The 27,243-nt window shown below is 40.0% G+C and overlaps 1 protein-coding gene across 2 annotated transcripts in view; it reads right to left on the bottom strand.

The window, feature by feature from the left end:
* Positions 1 to 27,243, bottom strand: part of PARN (poly(A)-specific ribonuclease) — a 168,633-nt gene that overhangs the window by 80,209 nt on the left and 61,181 nt on the right. The gene's annotated exons all lie outside the window — the stretch shown is intronic.

Below are 27,243 nucleotides of genomic sequence, written 5' to 3'. Positions count from 1 at the left end.
GTGGGGGAAGCAGCTTGTGAAAAGGCCTGCAGCAGGAGTATGCCTGGAACGAGCAGGCATACAGTGGGCACTTGATAATGATGTTTTGTATAAATGAGACAGCACAGAAAAGCTACATAAGATCAAGCTGTTAATTATCACAGATGCCAAGGGGAAACTAAGTTTTCATCATATAACTTCTCTATTGGTAATAAAACACCATGTGGTCCACAGAACAAACGCAGAAAAGCATCTTTACAAACTCCCCAAATCAACACTTACCTGTCCCTTACTGTCTCTTCAAACCAAACTTGCCTTTGTTATTGTGTTGGTCAAATTCTAAAATATATACTTGCTCCTGTCTCTCACAGCTCAGCCATAAGCAACTCATACAAAACTTGAACCTAAGTACTTGGAGAAGTTAACTTCCTTTTTAAACCAATGTCCCCAGCACAAACATGAACTGGCTTTAACCCATCTCAGGTAGCAAATTCTATGGTATGTTTCATTGCCGTTAAATCACTAGAACTGACAAGTGAACTCAAATACATATACATGAAAATATTTTATTGCTAACATAATGTTTCTCCAGAGGTTTTAATAGTTAAAAAAAAAAAAACAGTCAAAATGAGTAACAGAAAAGGATTGTGCTCAAATCCCATAGGAAGTTATTAAAAAAGAAGCAAAAAAATTATCCCTATGGCCAACGAAAGCATGCCAGAAAGACATGCCTACAAAGGGGATGAAAGCTGTGCCTAATATTTTGAAATGAACTGTAAAAATTTAAGAGAATGATATAATATACGTGAGAACAAAATCAGAACTAGAAATACTCAGAAATGAGGGGACGGTACTCAAGAAAACATTAGAACTCAAGAAAGAATTCGATATGAAAGAAATCATTTTATAAATGCAGACTAAATTAGAAAGAATACAAGAATGAATAGGTGCAACATGACTTAAGAGACAGAGACGATGAAAAAGAGGAAAAATTTTAAACCAAAAAGAAACGAAGAGGTTAAAAATGATTAGAAACTAAGTGACAGAAGACAAGCAAAGAAGATTCAAACAGATACAATAGCAGTTCTCATGGACAAAAACAAATGCAATGAATAGAACAATACTGAAAGTTAAAATTCATGACAGGGCTTCCCTGCTGGCACAGTGGTTAAGAATCCACCTGCCAATGCAGGGGACGTGGGTTCGAGCCCTGGTCTGGGAAGATCCCACATGCTGCGGAGCAACTAAGCCCGTGCGCCACAACTACTGAGCCTGCACTCTAGAGCACGCGAGCCACAACTACGTAGCCCATTAGCCACAGCTACCGAGCCCACGCGCCTAGAGCCCATGCTCCTCAACAAGAGAAGCCACAGGAATGAGAAGCCCATGCACTGCAACAAAGAGTAGCCCCTGCTCGCCACAACTAGAGAAAGCCTGTGTGCAGGCAGCAACGAAGACCCAACGCAGCCAAAAATAAAAATAAATAAATAAATTTATAAAAATAAATAAGTAAAGGGGCTTCCCTGGTGGCGCAGTGGTTGAGAGTCCGTCTGCCGATGCAGGGGACACGGGTTTGTGCCCCGGTCCAGGAGGATCCCACATACCGCGGATCGGCTGGGCCCGTGAGCCATGGCCACTGAGCCTGCGTGTCCGGAGCCTGTGCTCCGCAACGGGAGAGGCCACAAGTGAGAGGCCCACATACCGCAATAAATAAATAAATAAATAAGTAAGTAAGTAAAATAAATTTCATGACATGACAACTTTGCTGAAGTAACCAAAAAAACAAACAAACAAAAAACAACAAAAGAGGCAATACTGCACACTGAAAGGACACACCACATACCTGGGAAAACTGATTCAAAACAACCAGCCTGAAGACATATCCTAGTAAAGCTAGTAGACTTTAAAGCAAAAAATCTTTGGGGTATCCGTTTGAAAAGAGCAAGTCATTTAGAAGGGAAAAAAGTCAGACTGCCTTTGAGAGAAGCACTTCAAGCCAGAAGAAAATGGAATGTCATATGTAAAATACTCAAAGAGGGATTCCCTGGTGACGCAGTGGTTAAGAATCCACCTGCCAATGCAGATTGAGCACTGGTCTGGGAAGATCCCACATGCCGTGGAGCAACTAAGCCCGTGCGCCACAGCTACTGAGCCTGCGTGCCACAAGTACTGAGTCCGCATGCTACAACTACTGAAGCCCGCATGCCTAGAGCCCGTGCTCTAGAGAAACCACCGCAATGAGAAGCCTGCACACCACAACGAAGAGTAGCCCCCGATCACCGCAACTAGAGAAAGCCCACATGCAGCAAAGAAGACCCAACGCAGCCAAAAAAAAAATACATAAATTTATTTATGTATTTATTCTAAAAAAAAGAAAAAAAGAATTCCAGAAGCATTCTTCCCATGACTTCCTAAAACATGTACTGGAGAAAAAGCTTCAGACAACCAAACTGGCTGAAGAAACATCATTATAAGTACTGATAGTGAGCATTAAATATATATTTACCTGTAAGACTAACACTAAATGATGGTTATAAAGGATAGAGTATAGTGCATATGGCTGATGGCTCTGACAATGTAGATATTAAAAGAGAAAACATAAGAATAAGGGAGGCATACAAGAAGAGTAAAATGTGCTGCCCTCTTTATAGTTAGTAATGGCGAGTAAAAGGGTATTTCCTCAAATCAGATGCAGAGGACAGGGAAGGCAAGAAAAATAAGAGATTATTAGCTAATTTCAATATTGCTCATATTGGCAGGGAACCAGTAAATAATGACTAAAAATAGACAAGATTAAAATATTATATGTTAGTTGTGGCAGACTGCAAAATGGCCAAAAAGTCTTCCTTCTTTTTATGTACACCTTTTGCAGTGTGACTTTTCTGCTCTTCCCATCAAGAGGTGCAGTGAGTTTACTGCTCCCCTTGAATCTCGGATTGACATGGGACCTGCTTTGGCCAAAGGTGTTTTAACAAGCACAATGCAAACAGAGGGAACTTATGGACAGTGAAAAGGGGCATGGCTAAGGTATTACATAATGGCATTAGAATATGGTAGCCCTAAAAAAAAGAAAGAAAGAAAAAAAAAAGAATATGGTAGCCCTCAGGACAAAAATGTTAAGTTGCTCTTAAAAAAAAAAAAACCCACAAAAGCAATAAGCAAAACTTGAAAAAACATACTAAAGGGGAGAGATAATAAATAAAACAGACATACAGAGAATAAGTATCCATATAAAAGACTTTTATACCTACATATATACTATAAAACAATGACAGAACCAAGGCCAAGCATTATCAGTTATATGAATAAATTTAAATGGGCCTAAACTCACCTATTAAAAGAAAAAAATTGATTGGTTAGCAAAGCAAAATCCAACTCTGTGCTGTATTATTGTGGTACTCCTGTGATGTTATCTCCCAGATATCTTGGGAAATTAAAAAAGCAAAGTTGAAAAAAAAAGTAAATATAGATTACAATTTAACTAAGAAATAGAAGAATATAAATATGTCTACTTACCTGTTTATATTAAGAAAAACAAACAATGGAAGGATAAAACACACACTTTTAAAAATAGTTACTTATAAGGGGAGGGAGAGAACAGGGTGGAGGAGACTGGGATAAAAACTAGACTTTTCTGAATACAGTATATCTTGTTTTTTAAATTTGACTTTGGAACCGTGACAATATTTTAAATAATTACAAAATAATTGTATTTTGTAATTGTATTAAAAGAGATCCCTAAGAACTAAAAAGAAAACAAATGAGCCTAAATGTATACAGCTCGGGGCATAAACTCACAGAGAGGGAACTAATCCAAAAGGCTTTAAAACAGCTATCAAACTGTACGTCCCTCAAGGACAACAGCCCAAGCCAAACAGAACTGCAAAAGTCTGAACTGTTCTCTATCACACTGGTGGTGATTGCACTGGTTGGTTATTCCGAGACTGCTGGGTATATACCATGAGATAAAACAGATGAATAATTATATGATACTCTATTGCCACCCTTCCCAGTATCACTGGGAACCAGGATTCTTGGTATGGGAGAAAGAAGATATATGTAAGACCAAATTAAGTAAAAAAAACTTTAGCCCTGATGTTGAGTCAGAAATGCCAGTTTGAACTCACGATGTATTTTTATCTGAAAGAAAGGAAGATGTTTTTCTTAGCTCTGTCTATTGTAAAGGCTCAAAAACAATGACCAACTCAGCACAGTGAGCACTCTGGCACCCTGATTGTGGTCTTGAAATACCATTTTCCATGAAAAGTATCCAGAGCTCCTTAGAGGAGTGTTGACTCCAGGCCTGGGGCAGAGCATGTACCAGATGAACCTGGAACATCTGTCTGTCACAGGGCAGGTCAAAAGGACTTGGCCAACCTCAAGAGGCTCTCACTTGCACAGCTGGGAGAACTGGATCATTAGTAAGGGTTAAAACTGCACCTGGATGAATTGCATTGTAGGTGTTTATGTGCCATTACGTCCATGAGTTCACAGTGATAGCAAACCAAAATAGCTAACCGACTGGTCACAATTGGACAATTCTAGTAAATCAACTCACTTTTTAAAAGAGCAATAAATGAAAGGAAAGAATCAAACACATATTCTGCTTTTCCTATACCAATTGTAAACCACATATAGCAGATAAGTGAGAGTTCCTCTTTATGAATGTATTCCTACAAATAAAGGAAACAGGAATGCCAGAATTACAGTATCACCTTATTGCAACCTCTAATGAAATAATGGATCTACGTTAATCATTAACAGCTGTCACATCACAAAACGAGAGATACCCGATAACATGGGCTTCCCGATGGATGAACACAATGACACCTATGAAGCGGTCTTGCATCCTGACCAAATCAAATCTTACTTGGATCAAGCCTCTAGATTTAATAAGTAGTTTACAGGAAACAGGAGGACAGGAGAATATATAAGACAACACAAGGGGACAATCAGTAAAATCAGAGCTGCAAGAAACTCTACAGGACAAATGACCCTGTTTCTTCAACAAATGAGAGAAAGAGAGCTACAGAATAAGAGACATAATAGACATTTCAACAATCACAGCGTGTGGCCCTTATGTGGATCTTGACTCAAATGGAAAAAGAAAAACTCACGACACTTGTGAGATAATTAGAAATTTTAACAGTAAGTGAATATTTGACGATGTTAAAGATTTATTTTTTTTAAAGCAATAATAGCATTGTGGCTGTGTTTTTTTTTTAAAAAAGAATCTGTCTTTGAGAGATACACTGAAATAAGAACCAGTGAATATGATATGGTGTCTAGAATATGCTTCAAAATAAAACAAAAAGGGAGAGAGTAGGTATTGGTGGACATGAAATAGGACTGGCTATGATAGTGGCTGAAAGGGGAGTGGGTGAGTACACAGAAGGATTCATTCTATTCTTCCATCTTTCCTGTGTATCTTTAACAGTTTTGGTTTTTTAACCAAACCAACAACTGGACCGCAGGAGCCTCTCACCTCCTCACACCCCTCAGAGAGCCAACGTGAGTTTACCACGGCCCAAGACTCACCATTGTATTCCCCTGTCTGGTGACTATGCCACAATGGGTTACCCTCTGGTTTCCTAGCCTGGCTCCCCAAATGGCTTAATGAAAGTAAAAGATTTAACATAAATTCATTTCCACTTCCATTGCTTTTCCAGCTCTCTCAAGCTGCTATAACAACACACTTTGACAAACCTAAATATCCCCTTTTCTTTTTCATATGGAAAACAAAGTAAAATAGAACATTTGACATGCCATAGACCAAATTCCTCTATTTTTTCCCCCAAACTCCTAATTTATCTCCTCCCCTTCTTCCCGTCCACCCCCACCCCCACTATCCCCTTTGGTAACCATAAATCTTTCTATGTCTGTAAGTCTACTTCTGTTTTGTAAATAAGTTCATTTATATAATTTTTTTAGATTCCACATGTAAGTGGAATCTACCGTATTGATATCACTATATGATATCACTATATTGATATCACTAAATCTACCGTATTGATATCACTTATATGTCAAATTCCTCTACTTTTTTTTTTTCTGGGATAATTAAGATGAGGTCTAAGCATAAGCTAAGACATTTCAACCAGAATTTGGCCCCTTTGGAACTTTCACTCTCATGGAGAGGAGTTCAAACAATAAACAGAGCAAAGATATCCCCAAACTCAAGATTTTATGGCTGTTCTCTGAAAGCAAACCAGGGTTGCCAAAAAATTCAATGACCCACAGGTCCCATCCCCCCACCCCCAAACATCTGACACGTGGTATAATCTGGACAGAGTCATGCATCAGTAAATGAACACAAGGAACCACACCAATCAGTTCACACCAACAGAGAAATGTGGCTGCTTTCTACTTGGAATATGTGTTAAATAATACAAAAGAGCTAAGTCTGAGGTAAAAGTAGTCCCCCAGGTAAAGACAAGAAAGGCCTAACACCAACATTACAGAAAGATCTTCAGCCACAGACGGGTGGGGGAAGGTGCCAAGCTGGTGCAGCAACGCAGAGCCTCCTCCCACTAGAACTGCAGGGAGCACTCCAGAAAGGAAACCAAGACTTTTTTCCTCTTTTTTTTAATGTACAGCTGAGCTTAAAGGGAAGAAAAAGAAATCCTCAGGTGTCAGAAATGAGCGAGAACTTGAAGCCAGGGGTTAAGAGCAAGAGTGGGCTGGGGCAGCTCCAGGGAGGATGAGACCTGGGCACAGGCCCTAACAGCAAGAAGCCAGAGACTCAGACACGGTTTCAGGCCCGTGTGGGGCAAGAACAGGACTGAGGGCCCTGCACAGAGCTGGGCACATAAAAAAAGACTCACCAACTGGCCTGGAGATGTGGCAACCAAGTCTGTCCCTGCCTAAGGCTGTGGGTGGGAAGAGAAAAGTCTGTAAGAGAAATCACACCTCAAGCCTGCTCCACAAGGGGGTGTTAAGAACAAAGAAGCAAGCATGGTGAATAGCAAAGATAACTTGACCAAATTCACCATCTAAAAGACAGAGATTCTCTGACTGAAGAAAAGCAAGTGTGCACCTATTTGTTATTCACAAAAGACACATCTAAAGCGACGCAGAAAGGCTGCAAGTAAGAGGCTAGAAAAGATATGAAGCAAATACTAACCAAAAGGGGAAAATTTGGGTCTAATTAAGTTATATCAGACAAAATTGAGTTCAGGGCAACAACAACAACAAACCACTAATTAGAACAATAAATGCCCCAAACCCAAAACCGACAGAATTATAAGCCAACAATTTCAAAACCACAGTAGGAGCTAAAAAAAACCCCCCAAAATCCCAATTACAAACTTATAGATCAAGCAAAGGAAAAGAATGAGTAAATAAATAAAAGATTAGAATCACATATTTAACAAGCTTGATCTGCACGTATGGAACCCTATACTTCAAGATTGGAAAACTGTACTCTCCTTTCAAACACACTTGGAATATTTATAAAAACTGACCAGGTCACAGAGCAAGACTCAACAAATATCATGGACTATCTTAACCACATTCTCTAACGTGAAGTCATAAAACCAGAAACTCTATGGTGGGGACTGGGGTGCAAAGAAAAATAATCTCCACTTGCTGCCCCCTTTCCTCTGAGCACAGAGAATCTACCCTCCCACTAACCCAAACTTAATACTGTATGTGTGTAGAGAGTGAGCTGGCTTAGGAAAAGCTATACATTTCTGAAGAACATGGAATGATTATGCCACTTAATATCAAAGACAGAGTAGTAGCTAACTGCCTGGCCAAACAGAACCTGCTTGACACTGTATGCCTCCTGGGAGTGATGCAAGGATTAAGGAGATAAAGGACTAAGTCATTCAGGGGAGCCCAGATACAACACGGCAGTTGATTCTAACCTGTGAGCTTTAGTTAAGTTCTCTGTTTTTTAGCCTAAGAAATTGAAAACATTTCATGAGCTGTTGTTTTTCCAAGGCAACTACCTAGTTATGAATTTGTTTGGGTTTGTTTTTCCTCATCAGTAAGTAAGCTCTCAAAGAAGAGCTGGGGCCTGAGGGCAAACCAGTATATTATCATACCCTTGGTCCACCCCTAGCAGTTTAGGTAATCAAGATTCATTACCAGGTACACTTCCCTGTCCAAACATGAATTATGAAGAAAGATCTTGACTCCTAGGGGCAGCTGTTTGCTGCTGCTACTAAACTGCGGCATTAGGAGTATTCGATTTATCAAGGTAAGAAGACAAAGATCAAGCTCTAACATCATCACTTTTCAAAATACTTGCAAACATTTAAAAGGGAAGGGAAGGGGACTTCCCTGGTGGTGCAGTGGTTAAGAATCCGCCTGCCAATGCGGGAGACATGGGTTCAAGCCCTGGTCTGGGAAGATACCACATGTGGCAGAGAAACTAAGCCTGTGTGCCACAACTAATGAGCCTCCGAGCCACAACTACTGAAGCCCACATGCCACAAATACTGAAGCCCGCACACCTACAGCCCGTGCTCTGCAACAAGAGAAGCCACCCAACGAGAAGCCCACACACAACAAAGAGTAGCCCCCGCCCCCTGGGGGAAAGCCCGCATGCAGCAACGAAGACCCAACGCAGCCAAAAATAAATAAATTAATTAATTAATTAATTAATTTTTAAAAAGTCATTAAAAAAAAAAAGGTAAGAGAAGGACTAGACTAGGAGGGATAAAGCTCCCTTTACTCGAATTAGAAATCCAATGAAAATTTAGAGGAAAGTCTTTAAATGTACCTAAAATACTTTACTGAAAACATTTTATCTCCACTTAAAAATATAATTTTCCAAACAGTATTCCATTAAAGTGTTTATGTAGCAATACGAGTTCTCCAAGGAGTTAACATTAACAAAATATAGCCATCGGTGCCATTCAGATCCTGCCCCATGGTTTTTATGTGTATCTTTCCTCATTCAGATGCATTAAATCTTTGTACCACCAGATATCACAGTAGAATTTTATACATATATATAAAAACTGAAACTCTTATTTGTACATCAAAACGAATCTCTCCTTTAAATATAACCCAACACAGTACAAGTACAGGTAATGGGGAGGAAGGAAGAGCCTTCCTACATTAATTCTCAGTAATTTCATGAGAAAGAAGAGGATAATTTAAACAACAACAGATTTTTAAAAACAGTCTATGACAGACATTTTCCAGAACAAATACTACTACTACTTCTTAAAATATATATATATGCTACACATGGTGGTCTCAAATGAAGTATTTCCTTGTTTCTGCTTGACTGAAGTTATCCAGAATACTTAGAGATAATCTCACTATGGAATTTCAGTTGAAAGATTTCTCAGAAAAACATGTAGATGAAGTTCCTCTGCCACTCTTACTAAATGTGACCCTCTACAGATGAGGAAGTAAAGGCACCAATGGATAAAGACTGTTCTCTGCCAAGAAATGAAACAGATGACTCCCGCCCATCTGAAAGATAAGGATGTGTCTGGAAAGTGCAGGAAGCCATGTCTGAAGTTGTCCAAGACCTGTCAGTTTCAGTACTTAATACTGATACAGTCCCGTCAACACAGCGGTCACAGAAGCGGATAAGCCCTCTGGGCCAGCAAGGCAGGGCATCCATCGCTCTCAGCCTGACGTAGGGCACACACCCACCCACATGAAAGTCAGAGTGGCCGTGTCTGTGCAACAAGCTCCCAGGCAGGTACGTGAAGGTAGTGATGTGCCAGCCATGCGATCTGCTAGGGCACAGCCTGTCCACCACATCCACTGCCGCCTGTCTTCACTGTCACACAGCCATGAAGGTGTCCCCATGCCAAATGACTGGTCAGAGCTGCTCAGTGAATCCAGGGATCTGATTAGCCTAACAGATCTAAAAGTGACACTTTCCTTAACTGTGGGCTCCACTTGGGAAAGACTGGACTATGTGTCACGTGTACAGAGGTGAAAAGAAAGACTGCGTAATGGGACAGCAAGTGCCCTTCAACCAAATCTGCTGCACGTTGCTTTCTCCAAGTACCTGCCAAAGGCATTAAGTGAATCTTCCATAGCTTTTTACTCTTCTCCCATCCCAGGCCCCTTCTCTGCTAAAGGGACCAATATGCAAATTAAATTCTGCTGAAACGAAGAGGCTGCCAAGGTGAACCACACATCCTGGGTTTTCTCAAACCTCACCACACAACAGAAAAGGTAAGATGGAAATCTACAACGAGAGGATTCATCTGCAGAAATATGGTATCAAGAAAAAGAAGAAATAAAGACAAATCACCTTCAACGAAAGTCAAATTCAACAGCTGTAGGAATTATAGGCACAGATGTTCAACATACAACCAAATTTAACCACCCTCGATCCTTTAGCCATACAACTGTAATAAGAACAAATGCCCAATGTCACGATAAACTGAGGAGACGGCCCCTGGTTCTCATCTCACCAAATGAAGCTCCTTGGTCTCCATCCACCTAATTATCCAGCACTTGGAGAAGCCCACCACCCCTGTACCAGTTACTGCCCGGGCTGCCCGCTGGGCCAGGCAAGGCTAGGCGCCCTGCAGCAGCCCGTTTCTGCAGCAGTGTTCCTATCGGGCAGGAGCCAGGACTCTCTCGCAGCTCTCCCTGAAAAACAAATAACAAGTAGGCAGCCCAGAATCCTTTTGCCTAAGAGCACTGGGTGGAACACCGCGGAGGAGACATGAAGGCAGAAAGGAACAGTCTCAGTATTCGCGCTCCTTACGATGCTTTATCAAGTATCCTCCAACACTGAACCACTGCTCCCCAGGGGAGATTAGAGCTAGGTTCCTGCGAGCCTTCGGCCACAGCACTTTCTTAAACCAATCAACACACACTCTTGTTTTACGGGTACTTCTGTTTAAAGATACCTTATTTAACATACGTTGCTGACTCACTACTACTGAACTCAGCAACAACGGACTGTAACTCATGCCTGAACGCGGCTTCTCTAACGCATTTTCTCTGTAAGGCACATCAGTCTTCTCATGCTGGGGAACAGAGACAGCACTTTGGCCCCATGACTGGGGGGAGGGGGCATTTCAAATGGCAAAAATAGCCAACAGAAAGCACAAAAATGTGAAAAAAGTGGCAATAAATAGACTGTGAAAAGGACCCTTGTTTACAGTATGAGCTGCAATGAGAAGCATCGCCTTGTTCAACCTCAACTGGGGACCGCGTGCGTTGGGAGACTCACATTTCCACCGCTCTGCGCATGTCCAGGAACGACCACAAAAGCTCCGTGAGTGCTGATTTTGAGGTTACGAAAACATTTTAATGAGTAGGTGAATTCACAAACACAGAATCTGTGCGTAATGAGGACTGACTGTACTTTTAAGACCATGTCCAAACCAACCTCCCAAACTGACTCGGAATAAATCCGTAGCCCGACCTTACAGTAAATCTTACAAACTTCTGTGTCTGTGGAGTCCTGGTATTACATGCAAACCTACTCGAAAGCTGACCTCTGTAACAGAAAGAGGCTCCAGGAACTAGTGAAGTGGGGACCCCGAGGAGACTCCAAGGGAGACCCCTAACTGCAACTGATAAACGATGAATTAGAACAGCAACGCAGGAAGCCACGGGAAAGCAAAGAACAGACAACTAAAAATCATTTTGGCAGCAGTTTTGGTCTTGTGTTGAAAAGGTGCAGGTGGGAGAAGACTTTAACTGGAGGGCACTTCTATCTGAGGGACACATCATTCTACGAGGTTTACACCACAGTTTCCACGATGCGGCAATGCACGCTTTTTATAAAATCAATTCGGTAATGCTATTTTAATGTCTGGATTTCTGAATGGGGATGGGATAGGGCAAGAAGTGCACGTTAAATAAGCAGCTAGTGCCAGGCATTGTGTGAGAACATTACCTTTATTACCTCCATCAATTCTTCCCAGCCCTGAAAAGTGCATTTTCTCATCTTGATTTTACAGCTGAAGGCTCAGAGAAGTTAAGTCAAGCACCCAAGATCACACACCCAATTTTACTCCAAGTCCATCATACCATCCGGGCTTCTTCCAAACGGCTAAAATAAGTTGAGACGTTGCTTGGGTAATTCAATTAATTGAGTATCCAGTGAAACATTGAATTGAGCACAGTATTTCTGGTAAACTTTAATTCACGAGTTTTCCTCTAGGTACTCAGATCTTTTACAAAAAGAAAAGAGGAAACAATATTTTCTCTCTATTCATAAATCTTCAAACCAAGTCATGGAAGACTACACACAGATCAAATAGCAAATAACAGAGGTCTTCATCCTGACTCCTACAAGAGTGTCACTTTACCCTGAGTGCAAAGGTGGCCCTGGGCAAGCACCTAACGGAGACCCTCGTGGTAGGTTTCTCTAGGCTCCAGACTCTGAAGGTTTTTGATCCCGCAAATGTTGCCTAACTGCTGCCGTACTGCATGAGGTTTACAGTGTGGAAAGGGCATGCTCTAAGTGTCCACATTACTTAGCATGAATAAGCATTTTAGGTGACAAGTTTTACTAGAAGAGGGAAAGGCGGATTCGTTGCCAGTACGACAGCACCATCTTCTGGTCAGTGAAATGGAATGAAGACAGAGAAAGTCACACCTGGACTTAAAAAAGCACTTCAACAGTTTAGTAACACAGAAGAGGGGCAAGCTAGAAAATTCAGTGTCTGCAAAATCCAAATAATGTCGGTAGTAAACAAACAGCCTCACAAACCAATCACAGAACAGAAAAAACTTTAACTGTAGGTCATTACTGGTTGCCATTCTACTTCTGGAAACACGGCCAGCCTCTCAGTTCTCCCACACTGCAGAACCCATCATGCTTATGAAAGAAATTCCTTACCATGTCATCACTCACACTCACACCCACACACCTCTGGGTGCACCAAAAGGCTCTCTGCAGCTCACACACAAAGTTGAAATTTGATGAGGCAGCGATCAAGGCCCTCAGAATCTCATCCTTTCCAACCATATCTCCCACTAGTACCAGTTGGCAGTTAGGGAGCATCATCCTCTCTTACGCATTCTAACAAGTTGTTGGAAAGATGGAGGAACTGATGACAACATAGCATCATCTTTATGTTCCCCCAAAGCATAAGACCCCTTAGTAGATTGTGTTGGAGATGGATTTGGGCCTGAGGTCCAAACAGGGCTTCCTACCATAGCCAATACCACCCCTACAGAAATCCAGACCAGGAGACCCCATCAGTGAAAAGACCTGATAGTTGCAAGAAGCCTCTAAGATCTAAACTATTTCCTAATCTCAAGATTAGGAAAAGACCCCAGACGCTGGTTTTCTAGGCCTGCCTTCTTCAATGCAGTGACCCCACCACTGGTCAAAAAGGCCCTTGGGTGCCAGCCTCTTCCTAATTTCACCCATCAGATACGCCACTGGCCTCCTTCCATGAGGAGGAGCAAGCAGGGGGGATGGAGGGGGGTCAGACACTTTAGCCACAATGTTCCTCTCTGGGTGAGAAGTGTGGATGTCTCCTCCCGGTCCACGGAGATATAAGAATGGAGGAATGAGCACTCCTGCCAGATGCTGTCCACACGAATCCCCAGCCCACACTGGTCTAGAGACAGGAAGCACCTAGGATGGAGATCTTTGTCAGAGTCACCTTTACTTCCTCCCTACTGCTAACACCTGCCACAGTGCTCTGCACAAATGGAAGAGAAGACTCTCCATTACATAAAAACTTTACCTGTCTCCTAAACCATCTGAATTCAAACTTTTTTGACCATGAGCTACAATGATACATTTTTATTACAACCCAGTACACATACATGTATTCCTGCATGTACAGATTTATACCTGGAAAAAACTTAACATTAAAAAAAGCAAACCTAAGCTCTCAACACAAGGGTTTGTAAAAAAAAAAAAAAGACAAGAAAAAAAAAGCAAACCTATCTTTATTAGATGGGACTCACTCCGACATTTTCTAACTTTTTCCTTTTATAAAAAAGCTGGTCACACTCACTAAAATGATTTCACAGCCCAGTGAGAGGGTGAGCCAGCCTGACAAATTGTGTCATAAACATCCAATTTCCTGCCCACATCGGCTCTGCCTGAACGATCATCTTTCTTCTCTGCTAACTCAGAATCAGCCTTCTCTCAAGGACCCCATCAAGGCCTCTTCTCAAAGCCTTCCCCAACTCTTCCCAGCACTGTCCCAAATACCAAGGATGTAAAATAATGACTAAGAGGCAGTCCCCACTTCAAGAAGTCAAGTCTCCTGGATGGGACAATTGAACACTATACGATAAGCCCTACGTAAGCCATCTTCCCTTCCTCTGAACACAAAACACTTGCCATCTGTATGCACTGATTCATTCATTCATTCAATTATTCTCTCCCACCTTGACTTGCTCCAGTATCATTTGTGTAAACAACATTTACATGTTTGTCCAAAGATGAATCCGTCAAGTAGGATTTCTTTTCTTGCAATCTTATTTGTCAAGGGCTAATTTTCGTGAACTCTAAATTAGGAACTGAAGTGCACTGTCACCGATTCTTGGAAGCCAATGGCCCATTTATCATTCTGCATAGCATTTATAAATGTGGCAGATAAATTCAATTTGGCCTCAGTCTCTAAGAGAAGGCTCTGAACTAGAGTAAATACAAACACCAACCTCCTAGACACTTAAAAATAAATAGAACCTGCTCGAATATATCCATCAATTTTTGACCCTGTGCTACAATGCCACCAACAGACGTGGAAGAGTGCCATCAGGGATGCCACCTCTGACAGCAATCAGGCTTTACAAGAACAGCTCAAGTTGACAAACTAAGCACTCCATACCTGGAAATTCTTTTGAAAGCCTCAGACTTAAAAGAAAACCAGTGAGATGCAATATATTATTTTGAAACTTGAATTAAAAGACTACCCCAAATCAACATTACAGAAGGCTTGTACAAGGGATAAGATGCAAACTCCTAATTTTAACACATACATTTCATGTTTCCACCTTCTAACTTCCTCTCCAGCCACTCCACCACATGTACCCCCTGTTCCAATCAACCCAAAGGATGTGCTGGTCCCACTCTTTACCAGAGCTTTCTCAGGCTTCTTCTACTAGGCTAACTCCAACTCATTATTAGGATCAGCACAGGCACCACCTCCTCCAGGAAGCCTTCCTTGTTAACCCTCTTCTGCGTCTCCATGTCAGTCTGAACTGGTTCTCCCTCTCTGAGCAGTGTACCTTATCACAGCCCCCAGCATGTACTGATGCACTAGTTGTCTAGATACCCGTCTGCCTCACTAGACCATGAATTCCTTGAGTGCAGAAATGCTTATTATTTCATCTCTATTCCCCATCTAAATTCAGTCCCTTGGTTCTTCAACAGTAGACAGGCAAATATTTATGCAAAGATTAACACTGCAGCTTTCAAATGAACCCCCCCCCCTTTTTTTTTTGGTTGCGCCACTCAGCTTACAGCATCTTAGTTCCCCGACCAGGGATTGAACTCATGTCCCCTGCAGCTGAAGCGTGGAGTCCTAACCACTGGACCACCAGGGAATTCCCAGAAACACATCTTTTTAAAAAAAACTTGTGAAATACCTCATAATTATTCTCTTCTCTGTTGTTACTGTAAAGAACACTGAACATAAAAATACAAGGTATCTAGCAATACACATTGACAAATGCACACCTAAATGTGACCCTGCTCACACTATAACACAATTCATATTTGGGGAAACAACAATTACTAAAATCAGTAGATGTCCTATAAGTAGCTCATACTTTTTTGCTAAATAATATGCTATAAAAATTTATTTCCTTTTCCTTTAAATTATCTATATAATACCAATAAAGGATTTGTGAGAAAAAAAGTCTCAGTTTCAAAGTTTTATTTTCATGTGTTGGTGTCTTTTCTATGTTCTTTTTCCCAATACCGTAGCAGTTTGCTCCTCTGCCTTTGAAGCAATTAGAAAACAAATCTCTATGATGTTCCCCACGTTACTCCAATTCACATTAAGAAAGAACAAAAGACATTCCTACTAGTTGGACAGTGTAATATAAAGCCTTATTACTAAACAGTTATTTTAATCCATGCTTGCTTTTTATAATCATGAAACCTGAAAAACACTCTTAAATATCTAGATATGTTGACATGAGGTGACATGAGGTGTAGAAGTTAAGGTAAAACCCTGGTCTGAAGTGCTAGAGTAACCACCACTCTAACACTTCAGTGGTCTAGCATTTTCTGGCATTTTCGCTCAACATGATGAAGTGACATTTACCCTGCTACTAAAGTGATGTTTGGGCTTCTTTCCAGGATAAACAAGAAAAGACAGGTTGCAAAAATACTCAACAGTGGAAATATTATCAACAAACATCACAAATCAAAAATGTTTCATATCCACCTTCCCAGAATAGCAGATTTAAACCAAAAAGTTGAAGGAAAATCCAGAGAAACTAATTCCATAAATTTCATGATTAGAAAAAAGATAACCATAAAATAACTACAGTCAACAATATGCTAGACGTCTAAGCATTTCAGAAGCAGGACGTTTCCTTTTGCTGTGCCCCCACACATATAAAAAAGAAAGTACTACGACATTATTCTTAAACTTAAATATTTTAGTACACAGGTAATATCTGTCCTAAAGAAAAACAGAAGATAGAAAAAAAAACACACGAAAGTAAAATTTTCCTGTAATTTCACCACCCCAAGAGATTCGCTGGTAACATTTTTTGTAACAAAATAATATCCTGAAACAGCCACTGAAGTGGTCCAAAATCATTTCACTTATAGTATTTCAAATTTGCTAATACCAAATTTATTTCATTTCTTTAAAATAGTAAGGTTGTAGACAATAGGGATCATGTCTGAGAAAACAATGCTAACATGTAAAGACTAACACAGCTAGCCTATTTAATCAACCAGTTCATTATTTCTGGTGACAAAACAACAACAAACAGCATTTGAAGCCTCAAGAATAAGAATCAGAGATGCAGGGTCTGTGTTGAATTCTCAAACTTAGTCTCTCAGTGGCCTAAGAGCAAGCAGGCTGATTAATCTCATTGCTTCAAATTTCCTAAAACCACCAGCATCCTAAAATACTTCCCGAGAGCTGACTATGGCTGTGGTACTAAATCAGGCACAATGGAACCTGCTTTCTAACTTATTCTGCATAATCTTGAAAAGTATGTATGATAAAAACAACAAGAACAATGAAACATACAACTACATTCAAAGATGCACAAAATTTTCTGAGTAAATGAAAAGATACATATTCCTGGTCATAAAGACTGAATTTTTAAGACTGAATATTTCTAAATAAAGATGTCAATGGAATTAATTTGTTAAAATAGCAGTGAAAAATCCCAGTGGGCTTTTTGAGTGACCCTGACAGAATGATTCTAACACTCAATACAAAGAATAAATAAAAGCTTATTTTGAAATAGGAGTCAAGAGTCCTAAAACTGTTTAAATTAAGTGTCCAGCAAAGAACTGGTTAAATAAACGATGATACCTTCATATGATGAAATGTTATTCAACTAAACACAAAAAAAGAACTTATTACATAGACATGAAGCACTGGTAAGTTAAAAGAACACACAGTAAAACAATATGCGAAGAATAAAATTATGTATACTCAAATATAATATACACAGTTGAAAAGTAAATCTCAAATACTACTGCAATTATCTTTGCAATAGTATTTGAGAAGAGAAGAGGCACTACACAAATTTTTAATTTTTTGGTACTTTAAAATTTTTCCATTAACAAAAATTATCACTATTTAATAAAAAAGAGGTACAAATGAGTTGTTTCCGTTTTTTTTAAGATCATTATGGACCCAATGATTTCATGTTTTCAGAATTTATTTTAATAAAATAATCAGAGATATAAAGACAGACAAAGATGCTCATTAAAGAATTAACTTAAGGACTTCCCTGGTGGTGCAGTGGTTAAGAATCCGCCTGCCAATGCAGGGGACAGGGGTTCGAACCCTGGCCCGGGAAGATCCCACATGCTGCGGAGCAACTAAGCCCACCTGCCACAACTACTGAGCCTGTGCTATGGAGCCCACTCGCCACAACTACTGAAGCCCACATGCCTAGAGCATGTGCTCCGCAACAAGAGAAGCCACCATAAAGAGAAGCCAATGTACCGCAATGAAGAGTAGCCCCCGCTCGCCCCAACTAGAGAAAGCCTGCACACAGCAACGAAGACCCAATGCAGCCATAAATAAATTAATTAATTAATTAAAAAAAAAGAATTAATTTAAAATAGTAAAAATTTGGATATAACTTAAACATCCAAAAGGGATATAGTTAAATAAGTTACATGTACCTATACAATGAAATACAATGCATCCATTAAAAGGAAACTCTTCGGGCTTCCCTGATGGCACAGTGGTTGAGAGTCCGCCTGCCGATGGAGGGGACACGGGTTCGTGCCCCGGTCCGGGAAGAACCCACATGCCGTGGAGCTAGGCCCGTAAGCCATGGCCGCTGAGCCTGCGCTCCGCAACGGGTGAGGCCACAACAGTGAGAGGCCCGCGCACCGTAAAAAAAAAAAAGGAAGTAAACGCTTATAGAAAAATGTGTAATAGCATGGAAAATGCTTGTGACATAATGTTAACTAAAAAAGCAGATCCAAAAATGCATTTAAAGTCAGGTCTCAAGTAGTATTAAAAATGTTATGAAAACACTATCTAGACAGAGTAAAACAAATGACAGGAAACACTAACCAAAATATTGTTAGTATTCATATCTACATGGAGAGACCATGGTTGAATTGTTTTCTTTGTAATTTCAAATATTTCTCACGTTTTCAACAGTGAGTTTGATTTACTTCTAAAACTGGAGGCAGGAGACCACCACAAAAGTAATTTTTAAACAAATGACATTATAACTAAATTTGATAGGTTTCCTGAATACTCTGACAAAGCAAATGTTCTTAGATCCAGATAACATGGCCCCTAAAACACAAAACACAAAAAATCAAACCCAATCCTTCGGACAACAAGCAATTTAACAGAATATGAAGATTCAGCCTCTGAAGCACAAACACTGCATTCTTCCCGGATACATTCAAACTGCCACAGGACTCTTCCTCATTGATGCTTTACTGCTGGCAATTATATTAAGAACCCGGGAAGCCTTATCTGGCAGTCAGGAAGCTTTCTGCCCTATTCTCACACCAGCTGATGCCTTAATTAGGAAGAGTCCAAGTTACTGCCACGCTCTTAAATAAATCTGCCTGATACAGATTTCATAGCAGAGATGCATAAAGCTGCTAATTCTCATGATTAAACACATAAGGGAATTAGTAAAACAAGAAGGTTCTTAATAAATATTATTAAAAATTTCCACAGTGCCTTCCGTGGATTAAGCGATTTAGACAGGGAAAGAAAAGAGTCAGTTGCTCTTACAAGGTTTCAAATAAGATATCTACACAAAACATATAGACATGCATGCTTCTTACTAATAACGATTTTCCTTTACCAAACTAAAGTACTCCATAAGCCAATACTATAAAAAAAAATCTTGTCTATATAAAAACAAATATATTGTTTCCAGGTTTCAGTACCTACAGAATAAAAATCATGTAGCATTTTAACCCACAAGTTAAGTCACCCATCGCCTCTCTCCAAAACAAGCTTTTTATTTTAAAGTCATGTCACAGTTGAACTCATTTATTTATTGCTATAAATTTATAATTCAATATAATTGTTGTAAGCCAACTCTAATACAGTTTAAGATTAGGAAAATTAACATGCAAGAAAAAACATCATTTGTTTTCTGGTTCTTTCTTGACTGTTTTGTGCATTTCCTCTTCGACAAGAATAAACATACAGTAACACACTAGCCAACTATGAAAAGTAGCACAGATGGAAGCAAAACACCAAATACTTTGTCAGGATATTGTCCCTCAGTATATATGTGTATTTGAAAGGAACTGAACTTAAGTCACTTTTAATTGGTTAAAGGAGGTAAGTAGCAGGTTCTTAATGCATTAACATTAGATTTTCTTAAAATGTTATTAAACAGAGAAAGAGGTAGTACAGCATGGTATAATATGGCAGGAAGTTTTGTGTCAAATGTAGATGCTATTAGGGTAACAATTAAAAAGCAAAGGTAAGGCATTCCACCTCCTAACAAACTGACCTTTCCACTGATGACAACATAAGCTCTGGAAAAAAATGCTAAAAACAAGTATCGAAAGGCTCTGGAACAGAAGCAGAAACAGGGAGATTTTGGAGGGGAGTCAAAACTTGGAGGAAGCAAACTGCCACAGGGTGAATTTCCTGGGTTTTTTTTTTTTTGGATGTGACTCTGCCTTAAAGGGAATCTGTAGTAAAAAGGGCAAAGAGCAACTAAAACTCTGATAGAAATATCCCATGTCTTTCTGGTAGGAGGAGTCAGGGGAAGACACAAGGGGCAACCAGTGGCAACACAGAATGAGGAAGGAATCCTCGAAGAGAGGAAACCAGAGAATGGGAACTCCAAATGTGGTGTAAAGATAGCCCACGTCCCTGGCTGACCCTTAACCATGCATGTGGCAGACTGAAAGCAGTCTGAGCTAAGATCTGAGACACTTCCCACAAGCATGAAGGGGTTTGTAGTTTTAGCTAATTGCCCGCTAAAACTAAAACGAAAACATCAACACTCTTCTGAGGAATATAAGTGAATCCAGAGTCCACAAAAGAACGTTCAAAATGTCCAGGCAACAATCCCAAATTACTGAACATATGAAGAGCCAGGAAAATGTGGTCCATTCTCAAAAGAAAGGTAATCAATAGGTACCAACACCTAGGTGACACAAATGTTGGAATTATTAGACAAAGACTTTAAAAGAGCTATTCTGAATATGTTCATTGAGGTAAAGGAATATAGGCTCAAAATAAAAGAAAGATAGGAAATCTCAACAAGAAACAGAAAAGGTTAAAATAAACTGGATGGAAATACAGAACTGAAAAATACAATATATGAAATTAAAAATTCACTGGATGGGCTTAATAGCAGAATAATGATGATTGAGGGAAGAGTCAGTGCCCTGTAGATAAACAGAAATTATCCAATCTGCAGAAGAGGGAAAAAAAAGAAGGTAGAAAAAAATGAAAAGAACATCAGGAAACACAGGAACAATAGCAAAATGTCTCCCACATATAGGTAGTTGAAGTCCCAAACAGAGAGGCAAGAGAATACAGAACAGGAAAAAAATATTTGAATAATGTCTAAAAACTTCCCAAATCTGGTAAAAGACATAAATCTATACACTCAAGAAGCTCAGTCAACCCCAACAGGATAATTACAAAGAAAGCCATGCCAAAGTACATCATATTCAAACTGCTAAAAAATCAATGGTAAAGAGAACATCTTTAAAGTACCCGGAGAAAAATAACCCGTTACATAGAGGGCAACAATGATTCAAATGACTGTAGCCTTGTCATCAGAAACCATGGAGGCCAGAAGACAATGGAACATCTTTAAAATGCTGAAAGAAAAGCCCAGAATTCTATATCCAGCTAAAATATTCTACATGAATGAAGGCAAAATAAAGACATTTTCAGATAAAGAAAAACTAAGAGAATCTGTTGCCACCTCACCAGCACTGTAAGAAATACTGAAGGAAGTTCTTCAGGCGATACCCTGAAGAAACTTGGATCTTCAGGAATGAATGAAGACATCTGAAATGGTAAATATCTGGGTAAATTTTTAAAATTATCCTTTTAATTTTTTAAATATTTGTTTATTTATTTAGCTGTGCCGGGTCTTAGCTGTGGCATGCGGGATCTTTAGTTGCAGCATGAGGGATCTAGTTCCCTGACCAGGGATTGAACCAAGGCCCCCTGTACTGGGAGTACAGAGTCTTAGCCACTGGACCACCAGGGAAGTCCCCTCTTTTAATTTCTTAAAATATGTATGACTGCTTAAAGCAAAACTATAACACCACTTTGTGGGATTTATAATCAAAGCACGTGTAATACATGTGCCAATTACAGCCTGGAAGACAATAGGAATTGGAGTAAATGGACCTATATGGATGTAAGGTTTCTACCTTCTATGTGAGAATATGAACTCTAAGTGGACTGTGAAAAGTTATGGATATATATTGAAATTTCTAAAGCAACCACTAAAAAATAATGCATATAGGCATAGAACTAAAAAACCAATACAGAAATTAAAATGGAATTCTTTTTAAAAATTTCAAATAATCCAAAAGAAGACAGGAAAGGGGGAAACAAAGGAACAAAAAACAGAGGGACTAAACAAAAAACAAACTTTAAAATGACAAGCCTAACCATATAAATAATTACATTAAATGTCAGTGGACTAAATACTCCAATAAAAAGCCAGAGTTATCAGAATGGATTAATAAAAAGGAATACCCAACTATATGCTGTCCACAAGAGACTATTTTATATATACACAGATGGGTTGATAGTAAATGGCAGAAAAAGGATATACCAGCCAAACATTAAAAACACAAGAAGGACAGACTGACTATATTAATATCAGGTTAGACTTAGAAATAATAGTAATACAAAAGATAAAGAAGGACATTTCATAATGATAGAGTCAATTTACCAGAAAGACAAAACAATCATAAATGTGCACACACCCAATAACACAACCTCAAAATATATGACAGGAAAAATAACAAAATTAAAGGGGGAAACAGACAATTCCACAATCATAGGAGATTTTAACACCCTCTCTCAAAAACTGGCAGAACTGCTAAATAAAACATCAGTAAAGACACAATATCTGAACAACAGTGATATTTATATCGATAGATCAAACGTTATACTGCAGAATTCACATTCTTTACAAGTGTACATAGTACATTCAGCAAGATAGGTCATATCTTATGGGCCATAAGCAAATTTCAGTACATTTAAAAGGACTAAAATCGGGCTTCCCTGGTGGCACAGTGGTTGAGAGTCCACCTGCCAATGCAGGGGACACGGGTTCATGCCCCGGTCCGGGAAGATCCCGGCTAGGCCCGTGAGCCATGGCCGCTGAGCCTGCACGTCCGGAGCCTGTGCTCCACAACGGGAGAGGCCCGCGTACTGGGAAAAAAAAAAAAGAAAAACGTATCTAACTTAATGATAATGAAAGCAACATATAATTGATGGAATGCACCTGCAACAGTGCTTACAGGATAATTTATAGCTTTAAATGCTTGTATTAGAAACAAAAAGAGGTCAAAATCAATGACTGGGAGAGAGTCTTAGCTACACACACACTGTTAGCTGGGCTTGAGGCCTTGTGCCCTCACACAGGAGAATGGAGATCCAGCCGAAAGTGAAAACTGAGGCAGACTGTGAACTGCTTGAAGGTTGGATGCTGAATGTTCCCCAACCTCGTTGGCAAAGGGTAAGAGCCTTACTGGCTCCAGGTGTTCAAGCACAACACCTGACCAATCACGGGCTGACTGCTAAACTATAGGAAGCCAGGCTCAAAAAATTTTAAAGACTTAAAAAAAAAAAAGCACATAATGTTCTACCTCAAGAAACTGGAAAAGAAGAGCAAAGTAAACCCAAAGCAAGTGAAAAAAAAAAAAAAGAAGAAGAAAACAAAAAAGCAGAAACCAACAAAACAGACACCAGCAAACAACAGAGAAAAACGAAGTAAGCCAAAAGCTGGTTCTTTGAAAAGAGCAACAAAATCAGGAACCCCTAGCTAGAGTGATTGAGGAAAACTGAGAACACAAATCAATCCCACGAATGAGAAACAGTTATCACTACAGATCTGGTCAACATTAAAAGGCTAGCAAAAAGCACAGGTAAAGTTTAAAGTGATAAGCAGCCTTTTTAGCAAATCCAGTACCGAATAATCGCCTCAAAAGTCGTATAACAACTCTAATATTTATCTGTTCAGCACAATCAAAAGCTATGCTTTTAAAAGGATGATTTTATATAAACACACTCATACTGTGGACTGAAGTGAAGTTGTGAAGCCAAGTACCTCCCCCCATCCCAACAAATCATCCTGAACAAGCTCCTAAGGCAGTATATCAGGAATTTCTGTAACTCCCTGAACTGGGGCTGGCTTTACAACATAACCAATAGGTTTTTACCTCTACTAAAGCGCCTTCATCAATTTTTGCTTTTTAAAATTTTCCTGTAGTATTCATGGTGTACTCTAATCTCAGGTTTTTCAAAACAAATGAAAAGGTTATTTTCCTCAAGCTATTTCTATAAAACTTACAAGCAGAGAGATAATGCCTTATAATATATCTAAGGACACTCAAGACAATGTCTAACTGTTGAGAGTATGACTAGGAAGGGCTAATACATTTGAAATATTGTGAGCTCTTTTCCCCATTTAACAAAACTATATTAGATATATAAAAATCCTAAATGTGTCTGAGGTATTCAGATGTGACCCTTACAGGTGATTTCTTATTCAATTACTCTGAGAAAAATTCTCAAACGGTGAGGCTAAGTGATCTCCTCCATGGCATCAAGTCCCACACTGGCCACGTGCTGCCTTCCCTGAAAAGCCAGAGGGGAAGAATATGAAAATATGGCTTGGATGGGTTTTCACTATCTGAACCCCAAAGCAACCAGGGACTCTTTTATCTTCACAGCAGCAGCAAACAAAACGCAACAGGAATCGAACTAACTGGCACTCAGTAAAAGAGTTTTAATAATTTCAATAGACCTGAAAAAGAGTTTTCATATTCATGAAAATGGCTTTAAAGAAATCTTGATTAGACTTAGCACTACCAAAAGAAAAAGGCATGTGTCAGTTAAAAAGCAACTCCGTAAGTGTAAATCAAAAATAGTTTGTAACCGAGCCAAAGAAGCCATTACAAGCTGCTATATATAAATAGGCATTTAATGATTTTTCCAACATTACGTTATTGATCTAACAAGCCCTCTGTTTCCACTGAAATGAATAAGTAATTTGTTTAAGATAACATTAATAGGATTTGCGGCACATTAGATACCCTGGATCGCTCTCATTGGTAAAATTACCACTATAAAAAACAAATTTTACATTGTCTTTCAGGGAAACATCTGCATAATTTCAGAAATCACAGCAAAAGGCGAGAGACATGAGATACAACCATCAGGCGCAAAACGGCGTTTCTAAGTCATAACACCTTGAATGTCATTTATTCAGCTCAACAACTATTTAACATACACTTACTAACATCAGACATTACGACTCTAAGCACTGAAAACACAATGGCAAACAAGAGGTATGGTCCCTGCTCTCAGTCTATCTGGGAAGACAACCAAGCAAGGTATATTAAGAAAGGATACCAGGCTAGCCCAGAGAACGGGGTCTGATCCCCTGCAAAGGGAGCCAGAGAAAACATCTGAAGACACGGTTGTTTAGGCTGAGACGAGGAGGCAAGTAAGACGAAGCCAAGCCCTGGGGGTGGGGGATGGCTGAGTAAAAGATGGCTGCTGGCGGGCTTCCCTGGTGGCGCAGTGGTTGAGAGTCCGCCTGCCGATGCAGGGGACGCCGGTTCGTGCCCCGGTCCGGGAGGATCCCACATGCCGCGGAGCGGCTGGGCCGCTGAGCCTGCGCGTCCGGAGCCTGTGCTCCGCAACGGGGGGGGCCACAGCGGTGAGAGGCCCACGTACCGCAAAAAAAAAAAAAAAAAAAAAAGATGGCTGCTGGCAAAGAAACTGCGGTCCGTAGGCACAGTACGTGCACCGCCAGGGATTTATGTTAAGAGTTGTCATTTGTGTCAGAAAAGAGACTATCATCGAAAATTAGACTTTACTAGTACAGCCGCATGTATCAAAAGACAACAGTCATCTAACTTCTTAACCTAGGAGGAAAAAAGGTAAGAAGGTCACAGTTTCATCTTGGCCTACTCCCCACATCGCCTGTTCACACACACATCTACTCAGGCCACGGCATGTGCCAGGCACGAGAGGAGGATCCAACAGAGAATAAGATGGGCAAACAAGCAAATCAGAGGACTTCTGTGCCTACATGATTCTGAAATGTAGCTCCCTGATTTCAGGTATCACTGAATAAAATACTGAGCTTAAAAGCTACTGTACTATTGAAAGACAAGTAAGGGAGTAATCATTATTGTAAGTAAGGGAGTAATAAGTAAGGGAGTAATCATTATTGCACGTCAAATATGGTGTAACAGGAACAATAAAAGAAGCTCTGACACCTCACACACATAAACAAGGAATTATGCTTGTATTTTCAACTAAGCACTACTCACTAGTGTCTTACAAATTTCTGATTTACACACACTCATGTTTACTGTTCATAGCAAGGGAGGCCAAGCAAGTATTTCAATAATTACTACCAATTGTCAAGCACTGCTGGTGGAGTGCCAGGCTCTTTGCTGGGAACTTAACATCCATGATCTCATTTCACAAAGGAACTATCATCATCTGCGTCACTCAAACGAGGAACCTGAGGCTTAGAGAGTTTATGTAACATGCCCAAAAATGCATGGCTGACAGGCGGTGGAGGCAGGTTACTACTCCCCGTGTTAGCGTGGCTTCAAAGCCTACGCATCCCCTTCTCTCCCACTGCATGGCTCCTGAGACTGACCAGCAAGGAAGCTGAAGTGTGACACTGAGTGAGCAGGTGAGGCGTGACGAGATTTCGGGTGGGGAGTTAACATTCAGTGTTCTCTCATCTACACCGAAGTCTCACTACAGTCTTAACCTCAGGGTCCCTGCCCCCCACTAACAATTCTCTAATAATTCAATCCCTTTGGATTCCAGGTAAACTGTCTTTCTAAGGATTGTGGGGGGATGGGTCATAAAAATAAGCAAATATTAAAAAACATTTAACTAGCAATATCATTCACACCCTGGATCCAACATTTTTCCTCGTGTCATGAGCTCCTGAAGTACATTTCACATTGAAATCTACTGCTAAATAACCATAATAAAAGTTCATAGTGATGCCAAGCTTTATAAACATAATCATCTCATGCAGTCCTCATAATAACCCTAAAAAATCCATAACATCATCCTCAGTTTATAGAGATAAGCAGAAGCTTATCAGGGTTAAATACCGTGTCCAAGGTCACACAACCAAAGGTAGTGTAGTAATATGACTCCAGAGCCTAAACTTTTCATTTCTATAACATAGCATATATTCTTGCAATGGTTATATAATTCTTTTTAAATACCAAAAATACTCTGACCTGAATTTGTGTATTTATAGAAATTTTCATATAATTGCTCATATAGCTACATTATCAGAGTTATACAGTTTTAGTCTGTGGCACTTCATTTAATTAAAAGAAAAATTAGGGCTTCCCTGGTGGCGCAGTGGTTGGGAGTCCGCCTGCCGGTGCAGGGGACGCGGGTTCGTGTCCCGGTCTGGGAGGATCCCACATGCCGCGGAGCGGCTGGGCCC

The sequence above is a fragment of the Leucopleurus acutus genome, assembly GCF_964270905.1.
Source record: "Leucopleurus acutus genome assembly, chromosome: 16".
In the NCBI taxonomy this organism is placed as follows: domain Eukaryota; kingdom Metazoa; phylum Chordata; class Mammalia; order Artiodactyla; family Delphinidae; genus Leucopleurus; species Leucopleurus acutus.
This window is presented reverse-complemented; position numbering and strand designations above follow the sequence as displayed.